General features: G+C 45.4%; 1 protein-coding gene across 8 annotated transcripts in view; it reads left to right on the top strand.

Moving 5' to 3' along the window:
* The first annotated feature begins 2,126 nt into the window (after nucleotides 1-2,126).
* The window catches only part of ADGRG2 (adhesion G protein-coupled receptor G2), a 136,012-nt gene continuing 115,846 nt past the window's right edge, over nucleotides 2,127-22,292 (top strand). For 5 of the 8 annotated variants that reach the window (XM_003261124.2, XM_003261123.2, XM_003261122.2 and 2 more), the window contains exon 1: nucleotides 2,202-2,313. The gene's annotated coding sequence lies outside the window, so the exon portion shown is untranslated. Of the gene's footprint in view, nucleotides 2,314-22,292 lie in introns of all 8 variants that reach the window. The other 3 variants (XM_003261121.2, XM_003261120.2, XM_012500945.2) reach the window with 1 other exon arrangement.

Genomic DNA, 22,292 nt, shown 5'->3' with positions numbered 1-22,292 from the left:
ATTTTTTTTACTTTTTACTTTTACAGAGATGGAGTCTCACTATGTTGCTCAGGCTGGTCTTGAACTCCGGGGCTCAAGCAATCCCCTCACCCCAGCCTCCCAAAGAGCCTTAAAGTCCTTTTTTAAACAGCAAGTTTGTTTAAAGGAAAAGCATACTTACTCTGGTATCACTCTTAACTTTAGAAATTCAAGCAACGGTTAATATGAGAGAGACATATATTAACTTGTTATTGACGTGAGACATACATACAGAAAAGTGCTCATAGATCCGTTTAAACTGTACCCAGATCAAGAAGCCAGACATTACCCATAAGCCCTTCTTACTCTCCAGTGACCGCTATCCTAACTTCTAACAGCATAGGTTAGTTTTGCCTGTTTTATCCTTTACAGAAGCAGAATCATGTAGTGTCTGTGTTTTTGTGCCTGACCTCTTCACTCAACATTGTTTCCGAGGTTCGTCTATATTAAGCATAGCAGTGGTTCATGCAGTCTCATTGCTGTCTGGGATTCCGCTTTGTGGCTATACCATCACAATGCCTGCGATCCATTCTGTTGGTGGGCATCTGGGTCATTTCCAATCTGGGCTATTGCAAATATACTGGTATGATATTCTAGTTCATATCCTTTGGTAAACATACACACTGATTGAGGTTGTGTGTACATCCAGAAGGGGAATTGCTGGTCAGAGGGTAGCTGTACTCTCAGCTTTAATAGATTCTGCCAAAGAGTTTTCCAAAATGCTTGTAGAAATTTACACTCCCACTAGCGGTGTATGAAAATTCTTTAGGTATGAGGTCTACGTAAAGCAAAAATAAAGAAGTTAATATGCAAAAATTATATGTAAGTTAAAAATACGTGTTAAGTTCATTGAAACGGAACCAATTTAACCCGTTGGAGTAATACTGGGTGTGTTTATTAAATACACCATTTTCCCCTTCATCAAAACTTTTAATTTATGTAACCTGGATGAGCTTCCTGACTCTACTCTCCCTTAATCCAACCAGTTAAAAGTCTCTCTGAAAACACTGTCCATTCATTTATTCAGTTAGAATGTTGTGAGTGTTAATAAACTGGTGTTTGCAAAACAAATTCAACCCCTCCTGCAAAGCAGAATATACATCTCGCCCATCATGTGTCTAAAATGGCAGAGTCAGCCGGGATGTGCCTTAAAGATCTGCACTTGATAACCATCGCGTCTCCAGGGCTGTGAATGCAATTCAGAATCCAGAATTTTGTTCTAGTTGTAAAGAAAAAATGGTATATTGTCCTGCAGGTTTAACGAAAGAGAACGATGCTTTTAAAACGATAAAGCATTTTGCAAATACAGGTGTTATTCGACTATAAAGGCGGCGGGGGAGAGGGGCAGTAAAATGAGCGGGAGAGGGAATTCAGAGCGCTTATTTTTTCCCTGGTCTCTACAACTAATTCGTATTGTAGAACTGAGCCTCCATTTTCCCATCTGTAAAATAGGGTACTTTGACAAATTGCTTAGGGGATCTGTAAGTCCTATCCAGATCTAGTTTTTATTCTATGACCATGCAGGAGAGATGCGGAGACAGAAAGGTAGAGGGGACCAGGGACAACTCACTTTACCCCCTCCACCTCGACCCCCAGCAGGCAGAGCGCCCGAGATCCCGGTTTCTAGGAACCCGGTGTTACTTTCAGTCCTCCACCAGGAAACCATCGAGCTGAATCCTTTACTGGGACATTTCTCATTTAGTGCTGTCTCCAAATCCCCCTCTCAAGTGGTCTGACATCTGATCTCCGGATTCAGGGATATCTTGGCAGAAGTGCGCCCTCGGGGCTCCCACCCATCACAGCGTGCAACACTGAAACGGGCATATGGGTACCGGGGCGAGCCCTAAAGGTGAGCCGCTGAGTCTGGAGGTTGGGGTCCGTTGGGGTCCCCAAGGAGGAGCGCGCTGGGCTGGACGCCGGGCATCCGAGGGTCCCACAGTGCCTGGAGCCCAGGAGCGCCGCGGGGCCCCCGGCTGCGGTGGGGTGGGCGGCCGAGCTCGCCGCCCCCGCCTCTCCCCGGCCCCGAGCTCCCAGCCGGGCTTCGGCCGGCCGCGCTGCCCGCTCCCCCTCCTCCCTCCGCGCCCCGCCCGCTCCCCACCTCCGCGCCCAGCCTCGCCGCCGAGCGCCGGACGCGCCACGCCGCGCTGGGCAGCTGGAGAGCTGGCGGCGGAGCGGGCCGGGAGCGGCGGGGGCGGTGCCCAGGCCGCGGGCGGGGGGAGGAGGGCCGCAGCCCCGGAGAGGGGAAAAGGCGGGCCGGACGGCGCCAGCAGCCAGCCCCGAGGACGCGAGCGGCAGGTAAGCGCTCGGCGCCGGGACGGGTCTGGCCCCTTGGGGTCCTGAGACTCAGACTCGCACAGCCGGCCACGGGCGCTGGAGGCTCGGGCGCAGCGTCTAGCCCCGGAGGGCGGCGGGCCGGCGGGAAGAACGCGCCTTCCGCCCGGCTGCGGTTCCTAGCCGGGGCCCGGGACCGTCCTGAAAGGCGGAGGCATAGCTCCCAGCCCCGGGACTGGTTCCCCGACGGGGGGAGCCCGCGCGCCGTGGGAAAGGGGGCTCCAAGGGGAGACGCGCGTCTCCAAAACCTTCGGACGGAGCCGGACTCTCCCCAACCCGCGGGAAACTGAGCCACGAGCCTGACTCGCGCGGGTGGTGTGCTAGACGCCAACTCCCGGGAGCCCGGCTCCGCGCGCCTGGCCGGGCTGCGGCGGTGCTGGCGGAGCGCGAACGCGCCCGGGCCCCGGACGGCTTGGGGCGGCACCACTCGGCGCGGCCCCGAACAGGTGGCCCCGGGCGCCGAGGGACGGAGCGGCGGCCCGGAGCCAGAGGGTGAGCACGCCGGGGAAGGAGGGGTCTCGTGGTCTCGGAGTGAGCGCATTTCGGCAGGGACTCGAGTTTCGAGGCTCCGGAACCCGATAAAAAGTGAGGGGGAAGGAGAGAGCTGACCTCCCGAGAGCCAGAGGAAGCAGGGGACAGGTTTTCGGTGGCTGCTTCGACAGTGACAGTCTGTACTGTGCACGATAATCCCCCAGGGATCCCGTTAAAATGAGACTCTGATCCCGCAGGTCTGGGGTGGGGGCCGAGCGTCCGAATTTCTAAGAAGCTCCCAGAGGCTGCTGATGCTGTTCCATGGACCACACTTTATCCGGCAGGCCCTACGGAAGTACTTTTTGCCAACAGGCTGAAAACCTTAGGAAAAGTGGGAGATCGGGAGACGAGGTCCTAAGACTTTACAATATATATAGCTTTAATACCTCTTTGCCACCTCTACCCCCAAACGCACACAAAAACACTTGCTACTATAAAGGCCAAGGGAAACGTTCCCTTTGCCCCCTGAAGGTTCGCTTGAAAAATTAACTGACAAAGGCAGATTGATTGGAGAAAAGGCATGTGAATCTATTAATGTGTCCACGGGGAGAGAATAATAGAGTGATTACCCCCAGCCCCCCAGTGGGGTACAGAAGCTTGTAGATTATCTTGAGGTTACAGAAAGAAAGGGGGCTCAACGCATGGCCCCAAACAGGTAATGGTGGTAAAAGAGGTTGTGAGAGGGGGAGAAGAGGAGGCCTGTCCAGCAAAAATGGTCTGAAGATGTCAATGAAACCTCACAGGTGGCAACCCTTGGAGCGAATAGACAGTAAATGTTTCTTTCAGACCTTTAAAGGGGTCAGATCCTCAGTTAATTTCTCTTAGATCTGGACAAGGGAGGACCTCGATAAAGCCTGCCCACATCCGTGCAGATTCTCTACAAATGCAAATCTCCCACACCAAGGACAGCTTTGCATTAGCTCTACTGGCTGGCTTTCTAAACAACCATTTCAAAATATGTCAAAGAAATATATTTTGGGGTAAAATGTTTTGATTTCCTTCACTACTCATTTAATAGCGAAATGTTTTACTTTTCTTACCAACTTCTAGTCAAATACACGATCTGATAGCAGGGCTGGCTTCATGGACATGCATCCTGCACTTGGTTTAATGCCGAAATTCTTAATTTTTGAACAAGGGGCCTCTCCTTTTCATTTTGCACTGGGTCCCACAAATTATGTAGCTGATCCTAATAGTCACCATACGTGGAAAGAGAACCTATTTTTTTTTTTTTTTTTTTTGAGATGGAGTCTTGCTCTGTCGCCCAGGCTGGAGTGCAGTGGCGCAATCTCGGCTCACTGCAAGCTCCGCCTCCCGGGTTCACGCCATTCTCCTGCCTCAGCCTCCCAAGTAGCTGGGACTACAGGTGCCCACCACCACGCCCGGCTAATTTTTTGTATTTTTAGTAGAGACGGGGTTTCACTGTGTTAGCCAGGATGGTCTCGATCTCCTGACCTCGTGATCTGCCCGCCTCGGCCTCCCAAAGTGCTGGGATTACAGGCGTGAGCCACCGTGCCCGGCCGAGAACCCATTTTTTGATCAGGGTTTGAGATGGTGGGTGATGGAGAGTAGAGGTTTATTAAGGGAAGACTAGCTAGATGTTGCAGTTATCTCCAATCTTTTTCAGCTCCTCTTTGGCTATCTGAAGAGATAAGTCTAAGAGCATACCCAGGCATGCATGGTGTGACAAAATTTATTGCTTTATTAATATCAACAGTTAACAATTTATTAGGAGCTTAATTATTGATAGACAATACGATTAAGTTTGATATTGAAATAACTTTGTAAGTTTATTGACAAGTTGTGTGTTATTTCCAAAGGATTGGGGCGTCTCTATTTAGCATCTCATAAAATTTTGCTTAGTTAAGATCTAAGATGAGCTGGACATTGCTTGGTTTGGCAGCTTTCACAGCTCAAATGCAAAGCTGGAAAACAAAAAGTGGCCAAATTTTGTAGCTGTTCAGGAGTATTGTTTTACAGGGCCTCAGCGTGATGCCAGCCCGGATCGGATTCCCTTCTGCTTTTATCACTCCCACATCCCTGCAAGGTGACTTTCATTATAAGGAGGATAGAGCATATTTAGCTACTGAAAAACACTGAAGAAAGGGAGGGCCAGCATCAGTATTTTGTCTGTGAAGAAATCTTGCCAAAAAAACACAGATTCCAGGTGTGTGTATTTTTCTAGAAAAAAGAAATGTTGGAAATACAGAAAAGAAAAAGATTGTACTCTAACTATAGATATGATTTTGTTCAGCAGAGGGAGAAAAAGTCAGAGAAGTGGCATTTCATTGGCGGGTTTGGCAGGGAAAGGAAAGCTGCTGTGTTTTTGGTACCATGAACAGCCTTCCAGAAATGGCAAAGTGAGTTTGCTCAGGTGCAAGGAAGAGCCAGCAAAGAGGCTGATTTTCCATGGCTGATGTGATCATTGTGGGGACTCAGAGGAGGACATCACGACATATGTTCTTGGTGCTTTGACGGCTCAGATGAAACTGAAAAACACATTTTTCCACTTTTCTGCCTGAGCGTGTCAAGTCGCTTTCAAATACACGATCCAAACTGGGAAGAGTGCCATTAAATTAACAAAAGGAGGGAGAGGGAGGTGTTTCTGTAATGTCCATGGTTCAAAAGATAGAAAGGAGGGATTCTGACTTTAGTCAAAACCTGGGAGCTAGTTTTTATGCTTCACTGAGAAAGGTTTTCCTGACCACAAGATAGGAAGAAAAAAGTTCTTTTAAAATGTTTATGGTTTCAAAAATGTGTAGGTATTTAATCCGCATGGAACTTATTTTGGGATCATGGTGTGAGGTGGTGGGTGATGGAACTTAAGAAACGGGCTAACGTTTGGGGAAAGCTATCATAAAATAAATTCCCGCAATCAAATAAATTGTGGTAAACACTGTCCCATTTTACAAATCGATTTAATGAATTCTTCAGTCTACTCCATGTTTTTCAAATTGAAGTGTAACTTATTACAGTAAAATTCACTCTTTTCAGTGTACAGTTCTAGAAGTTTTGATAAATGTATATAGTCATGTAACCACCACCGTATCAGGATGTAGAAGAATTCTACCACTCCAAGGAATTCCCTGTTGACTCTTTGTAGTCAGCCTCCCCCAACTCTCAGCCCCTGGCAACCACTGATTTGTTTGCTGTCCCTATAATTTTGTTCTTTTCAGAATGTCCTGTAAAAGAACTTATGTACTCTGTAGGCTTCTGAGCCTGGCTTCTTTCACCTAGCATAATGCATTTGAGGTTTATCTATGTTGCACGGATCGATACTTCATTCCTTATTGTTGCTGAGCAGTATCCCAAAGTTTGTTTATCCACTTACCAACTATTGATGATTATGAATAAAGCCAATATAAATAATCACATATGGCTTTTTGGATGAATGTAAACTTTCATTTCACTCAGGTAAACACGTAGAAGATGGCTATGTTGTATGTGAGCTTTATCAAAACTGATAGCCGGGCACAATGGCTCGTGCCTGTATTCCCAGCTACTCAGGAGGCTAAGGTGGGAGGATCGCTTGAGGCCAGGAGTTCAAGAACAGCCTGGGCAACATAGCAACATTCCCGTCCCTACACAAAAATTTAAAAATTATCTGGGCATGGTAGCATGCACCTGTAGTCCCAGATACTCAGGAGGCTGAGGCAGACGGAGCTCTTGAGCTGGGGAGTTTGAGGCTGCAGTGAGCTATGATTGGGCAACTGCACTTCACCCTGGGCAATAAGAGCGAAACTCTCTCAAAAAAGAAAAAGAAAAACAAAAAGAAATTGTATCCTTTTTTCCCACTTCATTTTCTATGGTAGTGAGTAGGAAGGCTATTAATTGTTTTTTGTACCTTTATCTTACATTCAAGCCATTTTACTGAACTTTTCTTAGTTCTAATAGTTTTTCAGTTGATTTTCTTGGATTTTCAAAGTACACAGTCAAATTGCAAATGGCAATAATATAGGGAATTTTCCCTCCAATATTTTTACCTCATTTCATTTTCTTGCTTTAGTGGCTAGGCTTCCCTGTAGGATAATGTTGAGTAGTAGTTGCTACTATTTTACCATTAACTATTGTGCTTGCCATAGGGTTCTGGTAGCTACCTTAATTATCCTCAGGAGGTTTCTTTTCCATTGTTAGCTTGCTAAAAGTCTAAAGTTTAATTTTAAAATTTCTTGTTCTGCCTGGAATTCTTTTTTTTTTTTTCCTATTGAAAGTCTAAGAGGTTTAGGATCAGTTAGTTCGCTTCTTGACTTTGGAAGTTCATATTTTGATCTCACTGGAGGAGAAGTTAGTGTAGCATTAAGTCAATTCATTTTATTTTATTTTATTTAGATAGAGTCCCGCTCTGTCACCTAGGCTGGAGAGCAGTGGTAGTAATCTCGGCTCACTGCAGCCTCCGCCTCCTGGGTTCAGGTGATTCTCCTGCCTCAGCCTCCTGAGTAGCTGGGACTACAGCTGTGCACCACCACACCTGGCTAATTTTTGTATTTTTAGTAGAGACGGGGTTTTGCCGTGTTGGCCAGGCTGGTCTCGAACTTCTGACCTCAAGTGATCTACCCGCCTCGGCCTCCCAAAGTGCTGAGATTAAAGGCATGAGCCACTGCGCCTGGCAATTCATTTTATTTAGATGATGAAGAACCTACCTTTGGAGGTTTTTTAAATAATGTTCTTATTTGGGGGAATGCTGGGTGTACTGAGGAAGAAAGAGAATCAAGAGACAGTTTATAACCTACTCATGTATAAACAAGGTAGCCTTTTCTAGTGTTCAAACTTTTTTTGCTCACCATTCACAATAAGTACATTTCATATTTCTTTTTTTCTGTCTTTTTTTTTAATTTTTTTTATTTTTTTTGAGACAAAGTCTCACTCTGTTGCCCAGGCTAGAGTGCAGTGGCGCAGTCTTGGCTCACTGCAGCCTCTGCCTCCCAGGTTCAAGCAACTCTCTGCCTCAGCCTCCCGAGTAGCTGAGATTGCAGGTGCCTACCACCACACCCGACTAATTTTTTTTTTTTGTATTTTTAGTAGAGATGAGGTTTCACCATCTTAGCCAGGTTGGTCTTGAACTCCTGACCTCGTGATCCACCCGCCTCGGCCTCCCAAAGTGCTGGGATTACAGGCGTGAGCCACCACACCTGGCCACATTTTATATTTCAACTCAGTGCAAACATACTTGTATGTAATGGAAACAAACTCTCACAAAGTCTTTGTCTTTTTCCTGTGTGCAATGTATTGATATTTTCAATTATCTTTCATCTGTTCTATTTCATTTTAAACTGATGATCATGATTTTCCAAATTGATTTGACCACCCTTTCATTTGATTTTTTGACCCATAGTTTGAAAAACATTGTTTTGTAAAACTGCTCATTTAGTTTCTAAGCCCCCAAACTGCTGGATTGTGTCCAGAACAGATTCATTTTATATCAGATCCTGCTATGATGCAAAGTAAGTTCATTTATTATGCTCTGAGATCATTGTAACTACCCATTTCTCTCTTGAATTACTGTGTAGCCTCTAAACCAGTCTTTCAGTGTCTACTTTTGACCCCACAGAATAGCCAATACGTGCAGTCTTATAAGTCCATGACTCAAACTCCCCTAATGACCTCTTTCCACACTTTTTTTTTTTTTGAGACGGAATCTCGCTCTGTTGCTCAGGCTGGAGTGCAGTGGTGCGATCTTGGCTCACTGTAACCTCTGTCTCACAGGTTCAAGAAATTCTCCTGCCTCACCTCCCTAGTAGCTGGGACTACAGTTTCATGCCTCCATGCCTGGCTAATTTTTATATTTTTAGTAGAGTCGGGGTTTCACCATATTGATCAGGCTGGTCTCGAACTCTTGACCTCAGTTGATCCACCCACCTCGGCCTCCTAAAGTGCTGGGATTACAGGCATGAGCCACCGCGCCCGGACTTTTTTTCTCTTGAGACAGGATCTCGTTTTTTGCCCAGACTGGAGTGCAGTGTCATGATCATGGCTCACTGCAGCCTCAACCTTCCGGGCTTAAGCGATCCTCTCACCTCAGCCTCCTGAGCAGCTGGAGGCACTACAGGCTTGTGCCGCCATGCCTGGCTAATTAAAAAAAAAATTTTGTAGTGAAGAGGTCTCCCTGTGTTGCCCAGGCTGGTCTCGAACTCCTGGATTCAAGCAGGCTTCCTGCCTCAGCCTCCCAAAGTGCTGAGACTACAGGCATGAGCCACTGCACCCGGCCTGCACTTTTTGTTTTTCTTAGACGAGATGGGGTCTCAGTCTGTAGCCTAGGCTGGAGTGCAGTGGTGTGATCATAGCTCACTGCAGCCGCAAACTCCTGGGCTCATGCAACCACACCTGGCTAATTTTTGTATTTTTAGTAGGGATAGGGTTTCACCATGTTGGCCAGTCTGTTGAACTCCTAGCCTCAAGTGATCCTCCTGCCTCGACCTCCCAAAGTGCTGGGATTATAGGCGGGAGCCACCGCGCCGCCTCCTACCATACTTACAATCAATCCCTAGGGCCTCACTGGTACCTCCTTTACCCCCTATTCTCAACTTCTCCAAACACAGCCTCCTCCGTGCTTGTGTTCCTCACCCAGGCCAAGCGTTTGCCATGCTACCTGCCCAGAACACCATTTCACCAGATAGTTTCTTTGTTTCATTTGGGTCTTCTCTAACCCTCATTCTAAAACCGTACTCCCCACTTACCACAGGAAGCGTCCATTCCCTTATCCCACTTCTGTTTTCTTTGTATCACTGTTACCTGCAATTATGTTATTTAGTTATTCGTTTACTGATGCTGCGTCTTCTTTTCTTTGCTGGAATATAAGCTCCAGGAAGGCAGGGACTTTGTGTATTTTGCTCATCATTGTGTTGTCAGGACTTAGAACAGTGGGACGTAGTAGGTGCTTTATCCACGTGTCAAATGACCAAATGAATGGGCCTAGAATATAGATAAAATCTGACACTTGTCCTAAGAGGTGTAATGTGCCCTGCCTTTCTGTTCCAATGTTAGTGTGGAAATTTCTTTAGGTTAAGCATGGAGTATTTTACTGTAAGCAGTTCATTAACCAATACACACTCACCTGGTAGCCACTATATTTCTGACACTCTCATAATAATAATGATAGCTAATATTTACTGAGCAGTTACTATTCTTATTGCTTTACATCTGTTAACTCATTTAATCCTCCCAACCTCTGGAAGCAGGTACAATTCTCATCATTTTACAGATGAGGAAACTGAGGTACAGAGAAGTTAAGTTACTTGTCTAAGGTCATACAGAAGGTAAGCAGTGGGTCCAGGGTTTGAATACAGACCATCTGATTTCAGAGCCTGTGTTCTTCATCACAAGCTCCTAGCTAGAGCAAGGAGTGTGCACAATTCCTGACCTTTGTAAGCCTGTCATGTTTATGGCTTAGCATAGTGGTTCTCAACTGGAGGTGATTTTGCCTCCCAGGGGACATTTGACAATGTCAAGAGACGTTTTTAGTTGTCATGACTGGCAGGGTTTGGAGGTGCTACTGGCGTCTAGTGGGGAGAGGTCAGGGATGCTGCTAAACAGCCTACAGTGCACAGCACAGCCATCTCACCCCAACAAACGGTGATCCGGCCCAAGCATTAATAGTGCCAAGGTTGAGAAACCCTGCCGTGGCACAGTGGTTCTGAAAGCCCGCTGCCTATTGGAATCACTGGGGGAGCTTGATAAATCAATACCGATGTCCAGGTCTTGTTCCTGACCTTAATAAACCTCAAATGGACCTTCAACATGGCCTGCAGTCCTACCATGCTTGCCTAGTGGGTTTGTTTTTCCATTCTCCAAAACAGCTGTTTGACACCTTTTATTTCCTCTGCCCCTCCTAGATCAGTTGCTGATTCTGGCTCATTCAACAGGAGCCTCCTCATATCCCACTACCTGGACCCCCAACAGGCCCATATTTGTACAATTCCCCAGTGCCACTGTGAAACTGTGACTGAAATGTCCCTAATGGATCAAAAACTGGCTTCTTTTCTGGGCTCTGGGTCCCTCATCCTCTTTGTCTTCTCAGGGACTTTTTTTTTTGCTTTTTTTTTTTTTTTTTTTTTGAGACAGATTCTTGCCCTGTCACCCAGGCTGGAGTGCAGTGGTGCAATCTCGGCTCACTGCAACCTCTGCCTCCCGGGTTCAAGTGATTCTCCTGCCTCAGCCTCCTGAGTAGCTGGGACCACAGGTGCCCATCACCACACCTGGCTATTTTTCTTTGTATTTTCAGTAGAGATGGGGTTTCGCCATGCTGGCCAGGTTGGTCTCGAACTCCTGGCCTCTGGTGGTCTGCCTGCCTCAGTCTCCCAAAGTGCTGGGATTACAGGCGTGAGCCACCGCACCCGGCCTTAACTTTTTATTTAGAAATAATTTTAAACTTTACAAATAAGTTGAACATTTTTTTTAAAAAGTACAAAGAACACCCCTATGCCCTTAATCCAGATTCCTCTATTGTTAGCATTTTATCCTGTTTGCTTTATCATTTACACTCTTGCTTGCGTACCTAGAATTTTCCTGAACCATTTGAGGATAAATTTCATGCAGCAAGAACTTTAACTCCTAAATCCTTCAGTAGGGATTTCGTAAGTATAAGAATATTCTCTCAAATAATCACAGCACTGTTATCAATCTCAGTAAATATTTTGATAAGATACTGTTATCTAATCTGCCATTTGTATTCCAATTTTGACAATAGACCTGATAACATCCTTTACAGCATTTTTTTCCTTCTAGTACAGGATCCAGTTTAGGGTTGTTGCATTGATTGATTGATTGATTGATTGAGATAGGCTGGAGTGCAGTGGCACAATCTCAGCTCACTGCAACCTCTGCCTCCCAGGTTCAAGTGATTCTCCTGCCTCAGCCTCCCGAGTAGCTGGGATTACAGGCGCGTACCACCACTCCCAGCTAATTTTTGTATTTTTAGTAGACATGGGGTTTTGCCACGTTGGCCAGGCTGGTCTCAAACTCCTGACCTCAGGTGATCTGCCCGCCTCAGCCTCTCAAAGTGCTGAGATTACAGGTGTGAGGCACCGCGCTGGCAGGTTTAGGGTTGTTGCATCTAGTTGTCATGTCTCTTAGTCTCTTTTAGTCTGGAACACTTCTATTGCCTTTCTTTGTCCTTTGTAACATAGATATTTGTGTTGAATATAGACTATGCCATCTCCTTTTTTTTTGAGACAGAGTCTCGCTCTGTCACCAGGCTGGAGTACAGTGGCGCGATCTCGGCTCACTGCAACCTCCACCTCCCGGGTTCAAGAGATTCTTCTCCCTCAGCCTCCCAAGTGGCTGGGATTACAGGCACGAGCCACCATGCCCAGCTAATTTTTGTATTTTTAGTAGAGACGATGTTTCACCATGTTGGCCAGGGTGGTCTTGATCTCTTGACCTCGTGATCCACCTGCCTTAGCCTCCCAAAGTGCTGAGTGCTGGGATTACAGGCGTGAGCCACTGTACCCGGCCTTTTTTTTTTTTTTTAATAGAATGTTAATCATGTCTGATTAGTCCGATGTCTCTTGTGATTGGACTCAGGTTATGTATTTTTAGCCTGAACACTGCATGGATGACATTATGTCCTTCTCAGGGTATCTTATTTTGGAGGCTCATAATGTCCATCTCTTCCTCATTGGTGATGTTAATTTTGATCACTTGGCCAAGGCATTGTCTAATTTCTCCACTGTGTAGTTATTGGTTTTTCTTTCCAAATCCCCAGTCTGTGGGAAGACACAAATATCCTGCTCAAAATTTCCCTCTAGGGCCAGGTGTGGTGGCTCACGCCGTAATCCCAGTACTTTGGGAGGTTTACGTGGAGGATCAGTTGAGCCCAGGAGTTCCAGACCAGCCTGGGCAACGTAGTAAGACCCCGTCTCTACAAAGAAAATTAAAAAATTAGCCAGGCATGGTGGTATGTGCCAGTGGTCCCAGCTACTTGGGAGGCTGAGGTATTAGGATCACTTGAACCCAGGAGATGGAGGTTGCAATGAACCATTATTGGACCACTGCACTCCAGCCTGGGTGACAGAGGAAGACCCTGTCTGAAAATAATAATAATAATAATAGTAATTCCCTTTAGATTTAGCATCCAGTGATGATTTTTGTATGATCTAGTCTTTAATATGGTTGAAAATAATAATTTTCGACTCTAGTATTCCCTCCACATTTGGTCCAGAGCCCTTCCTTCTCCCCTATTTATTGATTGATTCATCTATTTATTTTTGGTATGAAATAATGAATTCATATTTTCAAAATAGGCCTGCAATTCGTTACTATACTTAATTATTTTAGTGCACAAATTGTAAAGGACTTAATTATGTATTGTTTCCTTCTCTCTTTTCTGCCTAATGAACTCCTCTCTCCCTGTTCTAGATCATTCCCATCAGCTTACGATACTGCTCTAATGTCTAATATCTTCATCAATTCCATATTCCCCTCCACTCATTCCCCACCCCCATTTCTAGTCACTCCTTCTCAGAGGATCTTCTTAAAAGGATGCTCATATTTTATCACTCCACATTGTCAGTCCTCAGTGAATCCAGATTGGCAAATACAGCCATCACTTCTTTACTTACATGTTTTACTTGGCGGCAGGATTTGACAGTCATTCCCTCCTTCTTTGACCACTTTCTTCTTGTGGCCTCCAGTATCCTACGCTCTCTTGGTTTTCCTGTCTTGCTGGTAGCTCATTCTAAGTCTCCTCATCCTCCGTTCTACCTACGAAGGTTGATGCCCCTCCAAGGCACTGAGAACTGTTCTTCTCTTTCTACCTACTCTCCTGGGATGAGCCCATTCATTCCTATGGCTTTCCATTCCATCTAGATGCCGGTACCTCCAGTTGTGACCTTTCCTACACTTAAGACTTAATAATTTGTGTGAATCTCTAAGAGGCATCTCAAACTCAATATTTTCCAAAGCAAAATCCTGATTCCCTGTCACCTTCATGCAAAACCTGATTCTCTCCCTGTGAAATCCATCTCAGTCCATGACATCACCATTCACTCCATCGTTCAAGCTCCACACCTACAAGTTTCATGCCCCACATCCAACCCATCAACAAATCTTGTCAATTTGGCTTCTAAACTGTATCCCAAGTCTTCCCACTTCTCTCTACTCCTACTATTCCACTATATTTCAGTCCTTCTCCATCTCTTTCTTGGATGATTGTAGTGGCCTCCTAGAATCCGATATCCACATGGCAGCTAGAGTATCTTCTTAGAAGCATTAGTTGGATTGTGTCATTCCCTACTGGACTATGGAAGTCTGCCATGTTCTGGTCCCTGCCCCTGTTCTATATCTGTTGCTGACTGTGCTTCTTCATTGATTCTTCCAGCACATTAACCTCATTTTAGTCTTTTATACTAACTGTTCTGCCTGGAATGTTCTTTCTGTCCTCTCCTTCATCTTCTGGTTTGTTTTTTTTTTTTTTTTTTTGAGATAGAGTTTCTCCCTGTCACCCAGGTTGGAGTGCAGTGGCTCAATCTTGGCTCACTGCAACCCCCGCCTCCCGGGTTCAAGTGATTCTTGTGCCTCAGCCTCCTGAGTAGCTGGGATTATAGGTGCATGCAACAACACCCAGCTAATTTTTGTATTTTTAGTAGAGGTGACAGGGTTTTGCCATGTTGGCCAGGCTGGTCTCAAACTCCTGGCCTCAGGTGATCCACCCGCCTCGGCCTCCCAAAGTGCTGGGATTACAGGCGTGAGCCACTGTGCCTGGTCCCTCCTTCATCTTCTTATTGCTGGTTCCTCATCATTCAGATCTCAGTTTAAATATCTCCTCTTTGATGACCTGATCCAAAATAGCCACCAGGTTACCTTCTATATCATCTCACCTTACTCTAATTCTCAATGCTGTATTTATTTTCTGTTAATTTCCTTGTTGATTTGTACATTTAATGTTCTCTTCTCCTCCTTCCACCCTCCTCACACTAGAATGTGAGCAGGGTCCACATCTTTACCCCCAGTGCCTAGAATAGTATTTGGCATGTAGTATTCAATTTTGGTGTTTAATAAATATTTGATGAATAAATGATACATTTAATCCTTCATGCGTGATTCTCAGCACATGGAAGACACTCACTAAATGTCCTCTTGTTGTCTTTCCCCAAGAGTACATTCTTGTGTCTGGGGCTAGTCTAGAAGTTTACAGTGAAGACAATCATCTGATAAAGAGATTCATATTTCTGTGTTAGGATCCTGATTATTAGGGTTTCTAGACAAAGGGGAATTACATTTTACCAAGAAAAAAACAGTGATAGAATTCCAGGGATCATTAGTGTCACATTTTTCAGTGTGGGACTTTCCTGGCCCTCCTAACTACAAGACTGGTTCTCAGATTCCACAAAATTGACATGTTTTATCTTGGGATTCTGACGTGTAAATTTTTGAAACACTTCATTTGGGAGGATCACGTGGATTTTTAGGTGGGAAGAAGGGGATAGCAAAGGAAGTGGCATTCTTCTCTGCCTTTGTTAATAGTATTTCCTGTGCCCATTTCAACGTTAGCTCTGGTATAACGCAAGTGATAAGCTGTGTGTGTTATTGAAATCTGAGAAAAGGGCACCAAAAAATGTTTAGTGCTTTGTACTGGTCTAAAATCCATGACTTGAATATATGGGGAGAGAGTGAGGAAGATTGGGAAGATGTATACTGAAGTGGTTTCCCTTTGAGGTATTATTTGAAGATTAGTTGTGATTTTTGGGAAAGCTCTTGTAGTGGATTTTAAAGCTTCCAGGAAAAAATCTGTACAAATGAACACGACTAATGATTTTGTCAGCAGATGATTCGCTTTTTGACAGAAATATACCACATGTTTTTGGGGTATTTGGAGAAACCATCACCCTTGACCCAGTAGGATTTTTTTTTTAAACTGGGCCAAATGCTTATTGTATTCACAGTTCATACATGAGTCAAGAGCTGGGCGCCATTACTCATGCTTGTGATATTGATCACCTGTTCATCACGATTCATCATTTCTAGCAACCATCCTTATGAAAGCAGGCAAGTGTGTCAAGTAGTATTTCATGGACATATTTAGAGGGTTCTTCTTCTTCTTCCTTCTTCTTTCTTCTTCTTCTTTTTTGAGATGGGGTCTCCCTATATTGCCCAGGCTGGTCTTGAACTCCTGGGCTCAAGCGATCCTTCTGCCTCAGCCTGAGTGTTACTCTCTTTGACTCATCCATAAAAGTGGATCCAATGTGTCTACATATATTTTTTAAATTAAACTTTTATTGAAGTACAAATTATATACATTACAAATGTACAGCTCAATGAATTTTCACAAACTGTGCATACCCCTGTCACCAGCCCCCAGATCAAGAATCCAACACAAGCAGCCTTTAGAAGCCCTCCTCTTGCCTCCTTTCACTCACTGCCCCACAAGGGTGACTACTGTTCTGCCTCAAATGCCACATGTTGTACCTGTTCTTAAATTTCCTATATATGGTACCAGACAGGCTACCTGACTTCTGCTCAGTATTGTTTGTGAATTTCCTCCATATCGTTGCATGTGGTTATAGTTGGATGATTGTCACAGCCGAATAATATTCCATTGCATGATTACCATGGTTTATCCTTTCTACTGCTGATGGCCTTTGTTTGGTTTCCAGCAGTTTTTGGCTTTTATGAGTGGTGCTGTGGGTAACTCTCTTGCCTATCTTGTAGTGAACATATATGTGCATTACTACCAGGTAAATACCTAAAAGAATGCTTTAAATATATTAATAGTTTTTATGGTTACTGTCAATTATTTTCTCCTCTGAATGCAATTAGGATTAGTAGCCACCTTTGGACATAACTCACACATCTGTATCCATAGACAATGATGAGACTTTCTTTAAGTTTTTTTTTTTCTTGAACTCCTCAAGCAACCCGCCCGCCTCGGCTTCCCAAACTGCTGGGATTACAGGCATGAGCCACTGCGCCTGGCTTTCTGTAACTTTTTTATTAAGTTCTAGCATTAGTTGTTTTTACACTTTAATTTTTTTTCTTTTTTTTTTTTTTGAGACAGAGTCTCACTGTCGCCCAGGCTGGAGTGCTAGAATGCAGTGGTGCGATCTTGGCTCACTGCAACCTCGTGTCACCTCCCAGAGAGATTCTTCTGCCTCAGCCTCCCGAGTAGCTGGGACTACAGGTGCGTGCCACCACACCTGGCTAATTTTTTGTATTTTTAGTAGAGACTGGGTTTCACCGTGTTAGCCAGTATGGTCTCGATCTCCTGACTTTGTGATCCGCCCGCCTCGGCCTTACAGGCGTGAGCCACCGCGCCCAGCCTATACTTTTTTTTTCTAATAATTGGTTTCTATGCTCATTTATTCCTTTACCAACTACCTATATCATATCATTTTAAAATATCCTAAGAATTTTAGCTTGCTTTTTCTTTTCCCGCCTGCCCCCACCATCCCCACCCCTAGCTGTATTTCTTTTGAAATGAAAAAACAAAAACAAAAACAAAAAAAAAACTCCTGGAACTGCTGAATGTGTTTTGCAGATACGGAGGCAAAGGTTTACCACTCAAATAGCTTTAGAATGGTACAGGCTTATTCAGCACTGATTCCTAGTCTTGCCAAGGAAAAGTAAAAACGACAAAGAAAGGAAGAAAGAAAGAGGTTTGAAAAACTAAATTATGCTTTATTTTGTGGTGTATTGGTTGACAGTAGTATTTTTCTCTGTCTCCACTCAGCTAATCTGGTCATTTGACCAACTGGATAGAGCAAATATTGTCTGAAATGAAGCAAATACATTCCATTTGATTTTGGTGGGAGACAAAGTTTTAGGCAGGGAAAACGATTAGCAGATAGTGTCATGCACAGCAGTGCCTTTCAAATGCCAACATGCAAAACGATTGCCTGGGGATCTTGTTAAAATGCATATGCAGATTCAGCAGGTTTGGGACTGGCCAGAGATTTCTGCATTGCAGCTCCTAGTTGAGGTGACGCTGCTGTTGGGGCGGAGGAGCTGCACTTTGAGTAGCGAAGCTTTAGAACACAGCTGCCTCCATGTTCCTGGGGATTATGTGGAGCATTTGCCCGTTGCCCACTGATGGATGATAAACAGCTCTCCCAAGTGCCCCTCTGGGCTTGTCCTCTCAGCACTGCTGGCAGAACCAGGTTGTGTGTAGCCTGCATTAAAGCAGCAGACAAAGCCCAGGGCTCTTCTTTTTTTCTTTTCTTTTTCTTTTTTCTTTTTTTTTTTTTTTTTTTGAGATGGAGTCTCACTCTGTCACCCAGGCTGGAGTGCAGTGGCACGATCTCGGCTCACTGCAACCTCCACCTCCCGGTTTCAAGCGATTCTCGTGCCTCAGCTTCCTGAGTAGCTGGGATTGCAGGTGCCCGCTACCACACCCGGCTAATTTTTGTATTTTTAGTAGAGACGGGGGTTTCACCATGTTGCCCAGGCTGGTCTCGAACTCCTGGCCTCAAATGATCTGCCCACCTCGGCCTCCCAAAGTGCTGGGATTACAGGCGTGAGCCACTGCACCCAGCCGCAGTGCTCTTTTTTTAACCTCGAATAGCAACTTCTTTCAAATCTCCCTCACCTGGACTCTCCTCAAATATCTCATAACACCTGAAGAAAAACCACTAACCTCCTCAAACACACGCCAAACTGAAACACACACACACACACACACACACACACACACACACACACACGATCCCAGATACTGACATGGAGAAAAGAGTGGGGTGGGGCAGGCGTGAAGTCACCCTTTTTTCTCCTGGCTTCACTATCGCACACTTCCTCATTCATTCCAGAGCAACTAGGTGTCTGTTTCAACATCCCTGGCCCCACCATTATAGTACACACCAGTCACCTTCCAGCCACGAGCTGCACATTTCTCTGTGGGGGCCCTCTTTACACATCCATGCTGCAGGTTGGAAGTGCCAGGGAATTAACAGCTCCCACCCCACCCCAGGAGCAGCCCTTAACCAATGCCTGATGCAAGTCAGTGGATCCATACCCCAGCTCTTTTGCCCTCAAGTGGGACAATTCAGACCAGTGTTCTACACTGGCTTCCAGAATTCCCCAGAAGGACTAAACTCCCATTGCCCCCAGTGGTGACTGGCTTGATAATGCCATCTTTTGGCTGCCTTCCTGCCCCAACTCACGTGTTCATTCTATCTGTGTTTCCTGGGGTCACATCCTAAATAAACTACTTGATCTTGAATATGTGCCAAAGAGTTACCTTCTTCTTCTTCTTCTTTTTTAATACTCTTTTTTTTTTTTTTTGAGACAGAGTCTCGCTCTGTCGCTTAGACTGGAATGCAGTGGTACGATCTTGGCTCACTGCAACCTCCGCCTCCCAGGTTCAAGTGATTCTCCCAACCCAGTAGCTGGAATTACAGGTGCACGCCATCATGGCAATTTTTGTATTTTTAGTAAAGACGGGGTATTTCAGCTAATTTTTGTATTTAAAATTTTTTTTTATTATACTTTAAGTTCTGGGGTACATTTGCAGAACATGCAGGTTTGTTACATAGGTATACACGTGCCATGGTGGTTTGCTGCACCCATCAACTCATCACCTACCTTAGGTATTTCTCCTAGTGCTTTTCCTCCCCTAGCCCCCCATCCCCCTATAGGCCCCAGTGTGTGATGTTCCCCTCCCTGTGTCCATGTGTTCTCATTGTTCAACTCCCACTTATGAGTGAGAACATGTGGTGTTTGGTTTTCTGTTCTTGTGTTAGTTTGCTGAGGATGATGGTTTCCAGCTTCATCCATGTCCCTGCAAAGGACTATTTAACATGGCCTAAATAGCAACTAATTATAGTTGGATCATTGTCACTGCCGAATAATATTCCATTGCATGACTACCATGGTTTATCCTTTCTACTGCTGATGGCCTTGTGTATAATTTGTACTACAATAAAAGTTTAATTTAAAAAAATATATGTAGACACATTGGATCCACTTTCATGGATGAGTCAAAGAGAATAACATTCAGGCTGAGGCAGAAGGATTGCTCGAGCCCAGGAGTTCAAGACCAGCCTAGGCAATATAGGAAGACTCCATCTCGAAGAAGAAGCAGCAGAAGAAGAAAGAAGAAGGAAGGGCCGGGCGCGGTGGCTCACGCTTGTAATCCCAGCACTTTGGGAGGCCGAGGCGGGCGGATCACGAGGTCAGGAGATCGAGACCACGGTGAAACCCCGTCTCTACTAAAAATACAAAAAATTAGCCGGGCGTGGTGGCGGGCGCCTGTAGTCCCAGCTACTCGGAGAGGCTGAGGCAGGATAATGGCGTGAACCTGGGAGGTGGAGCTTGCAGTGAGCCGAGATTGCGCCACTGCACTCCAGCCTGGGCGACAGAGCGAGACTCTGCCTGAAAAAAAAAAAAAAGAAGAAGAAGAAATACAAAACACATAATTTTTGTATTTTTAGTAGAGACGGGGTTTCACTATGTTGGCCAGGCTGGTCTCCAACTCCTGGCCTCAAGCAATCTGCCTACCTCGGCCTCCTAATGTGCTGGGATTACAGGCATGAGCCACCACGCCCAGCCTTGGAGTTACTTTTTTTTTTTTGAGACAGACTCTCGCTCTGTCACCTAGACCGGAGTGCAATGGTGTGATCTTGGCTCACTGCAACCTCCGCCTCCCAGGTTCAAGCGATTCTGCTCCCTCAGCCTCCCAAGTAGCTGGGACTACAGGCATCCGCCACCACCCCCAGCTAATTTTTGTATTTTTAGTAGAGATGGGGTTTCACCATGTTGACCAGGCTGGTCTTCAACTCCTGGCCTCACTCAAGTGATCCGCCCACCTTGGTCTCCTAAAATGTTGGGATTACAGCATGAGACACCACGCCCAGCGGAGTTACCTTCTAAAGGAACCCAACTAAGGCAAAACTGGTCGACAGTCAGGAATTCCTTTTGTTAATTTTAATAAAATCCTATGATAAAAAAAGGGGGAGCCCCATGGGGTTTATTCTAAGGGGCATCTCGCCAGTATCTAGATATTTTGTCTGCATGACACCAAACGGTCAGATGGCTGGAAATAAGCCTGACAATGGAGAGAATGCTTCTGTGTTCCTGGGCCGTTTTGGGATCTGGTCAACAGAGTTGACTTTCTGGACACCCCAGTCAAGCTAGTTCAGGTCTTTTTGACCTGTACCCAGAGGGTGTATCTCTGAGTTCTGCCTCAGAAGCTTGATCACATCCCGGGGGCTCCTACAAACCACATCCTGGCTGCAGCCAACTCCCTTCCACAGGCCTCCCTCCCTGAGTTTTTCTGTAGTGAGCTCTCTGCATAGCCCCTTGGGATGAGGAGTCCTTCTCAGACCTTTACAGAACAGAGCCCGACACTCAGTTTCAAGGGCCTACCTACACCCGTTTCCGAAGCTTTGCATCGATGGTCACTGCTCCTCTTAGCCATGTCCTCAGCTTTCTCCTCCTCCTGCCTTCTTCCCCAGACTGAAGTGGATCTGAACCTTGGCACAATCTATGCCTCTTAGTGCATTTTAGGGGATTTTAGGGCTGCCTGGGCCCCTCTATATGTTCAGACATGTGATAGGACCCAGCCTTTTCCCCTCAAGACCTTGTATTTGAAATTCTCCATTCCATGGTTCATCTCATCTTTGGAACCCACACCAGGCAGAGATGTTTGGGAGGGTGGCCTCAGTTGGCACACTGGCCTGGATGTCTCACAGTTTTGCATACCTCTGCCAGGCTGTGCTGCCCCCAGGCCAGACTCCTATTTCTCTGTTTGGGCATCTTGGGGGTCCTAATTAGACACTTGGTCCTTTGGATTTGGTATTTCGAGAGTACATGCGGTATCAACAGGGCTAGCTTTAATGTTAAAACATCTATTGAAACATTAAGGGTGGATGGCTAGGTGACTGCTACTGTTACTAAAAGAGGTCCCGATCCAGACCCCAAAAGAGGGTTCTTGGACCTTATACAAGAAAGAATTAGGAGCAAGTCCATAGAGTAAAGTGAAATCAAGTTTATTAAGAAAGTAAAGGAATAAAAAATGTTTGCTGCATAGACAGAGCAGTGGCATGGGCTGCTCGACTGAGAATACGTATAGTTATTTCTTGATTATATGCTAAGCAAGGGGTGGATTATTCATGAGTTTTCTGGAATGGGGCAAGGAATTCCCGGAACTGAGAGTTCCTTCCCTTTTTACACTGTAAAGGGTAACTTCCTGATGTTGCCATGGCATTTGTAAACCGTCATGGCGCTGGTGGGAGTGTTTTTAGCGTGCTAATGCATTATAATTAGCGTATAATGAGCAGTGAGGACGACCAGAGGTCATTTTTGTCGTCATCTTGGTTTTTGGTGCATTTTGGCTGGCCTCTTTACTGCATCCTGTTTTATCAGCAGGGTCTTTGTGACCTGTATCTTGTGCCGACCTCCTGTCTCATCCTGTGACTAAGAATGCCTAACCTCCTGTGAATGCAGCCCAACAGGTCTCAGCCTTATTTTACCCAGTCCCTATTCAA

Source organism: Nomascus leucogenys, chromosome X (assembly GCF_006542625.1).
Source record: "Nomascus leucogenys isolate Asia chromosome X, Asia_NLE_v1, whole genome shotgun sequence".
NCBI classification, from domain to species: Eukaryota; Metazoa; Chordata; class Mammalia; order Primates; family Hylobatidae; genus Nomascus; species Nomascus leucogenys.
This window is presented reverse-complemented; position numbering and strand designations above follow the sequence as displayed.